Genomic DNA, 1,960 nt, shown 5'->3' with positions numbered 1-1,960 from the left:
CACTCACTTTCCTGATCTGTTGGTCAGATCCTGTGAAATAAGTTTAATATAACCATAATATTAAAATAACTATAAGTGCCACACAATTAGGTAATTATTCGCCAAGTCTGACTGAATTAGACTCACTCTCAGTTTTTAAATATTCCCATAGAGCACATTAATATAAAAAACCTTTCCAAGGTGGCACTCGTGCCGTCTTTCTAGCCAGAGGTTGTTATTGAAGGTTAAATAATGTAGGCGACTTGCCTATATCACAGGTTCAATAATGTAAAAACAGGTTGTGACAATGTCTACTTAAGATATTCCAACTATAACAACATATGTCACTTGTAAATCATTTGTATCACCACTCTACATCATTGCTTAATTTTAAATGACCATTCCAATTCATACCAACCGCGGATCCCCTTAAAAGCTTCTATTCCGGGACCACTTAAAAGCGTTCCGATTAAAGCAGAAGCACTACTGGATTAACAAGGAGGATGCCAATGCTGATGCCGATGCCGATGCCGAAGAAAATAGTAAGTCGGATTTATATTTAGTTAGAACATAATTTTTAATTATTTAGCTTCCAATCCATGATTCCTTTTTCAACTTTTAAGTAAGTCAAGCACAAAAACTGACTTTGGTGAAATCGATATTTTTCCTATGTATCTCACATATGTAAACTTCTATTCCATGATTCCTTTCTCAACTTTTAAGGGTGTCAAGCGCAAATACTGACGTTGGTGAAATAGATCTATCTCTTAAGTATGTCATATATTTAAAATTGTCCCTAGTTACACTACTTCTTAAGTGTCTTCTTGTCCGTAGGTCGCCTTAATCTAAATTAACTGTATATTTTAAAACACGATAATTCCTATTGGCTATAAGCTGTAAATAGTTGGTCCATGAGGATGTGACTCCCAACACTCTATAATATATTGATTGCAGACAAAATGCTGTTTCTGAATGAATAAATAGCGCTCAGTAACAAAATAACATCTCAGACATTTGAGATTTTTCTTGTGTTTCAGAAATGTATTCCCTTATGCTGATTAAGAGATTTAAAAGCCAATTGACTTGTAAGTATTCGCTATTCAATGTTCCCCTAAATAATACTGCTCAAAACTGAATACCAGCTGTATACACTTTTTTATTTATTTTCTGGATAAAATTAGGTTTATACTTTTTTTTTTTTAAATAGAGTGATCAAGAATCTACACCAGAATTAATTTTGTCCATAAAATGGTCTCTATGATTTGTTACAGCGAAGACCAAAATGTCGACGACTAATCCATTCTCTTTAGCAATTGTTAGAATCTAGTTTTCTTTGAGTATTTGATCCTATGCATAGGACAGACTCATAACTTACCTGTTGGGAGATGGATATACACATTGATAACTAAGATATTTTCTTTGAATTTAACCTATATATGTTCTGTTGTCACTGTTATTGTTGTCCGTGTCATTGTATTCTCTGTACCCCCATATATTTGTTTTGTGAACTTAATATCAGTTTTGTTATTCTATGGCTTCTGAAAAGTATTTTTCTATAATATTATCAACCAGCGTTGTAATTAATTTACCAAACCTTTTTCAATACAATTTTGATTTGTTCTTTTAAGTGTGATTAGATATCACCTTAGAGGAACATTCTTTGAATTGTTATAATTCTTTGTTCCAATAAATCCCTTGTAGGCAGCTTTACCTTTCAAATTACCTTAGAAATTTGGCATTTTCCTGCCTTAGCAAACACAAGGAGATGATGGACAGAGCACTGAAACTTTTAAGACACTCGCGCCCAGTCACAGTTCTGGGTTGAGTTCACCATCGCTCTTTAGCTCACTTCGCCACCCCAGTTGAGACCCAGCTATGTGCAAATCAGTCTTGACCCTGCGCCTCACAGGAACAGTCCAGCCCGAACTGCCAAGCCAGGTCTTTCTTGTTTCGGAAACAAGCATCCAGGGACCGGTTCCAG

This window comes from Lissotriton vulgaris, chromosome 6, assembly GCF_964263255.1.
Source record: "Lissotriton vulgaris chromosome 6, aLisVul1.2, whole genome shotgun sequence".
In the NCBI taxonomy this organism is placed as follows: domain Eukaryota; kingdom Metazoa; phylum Chordata; class Amphibia; order Caudata; family Salamandridae; genus Lissotriton; species Lissotriton vulgaris.
The sequence above is the reverse complement of the archived record's forward strand: the minus strand, read 5'-3'. Positions refer to the sequence as shown.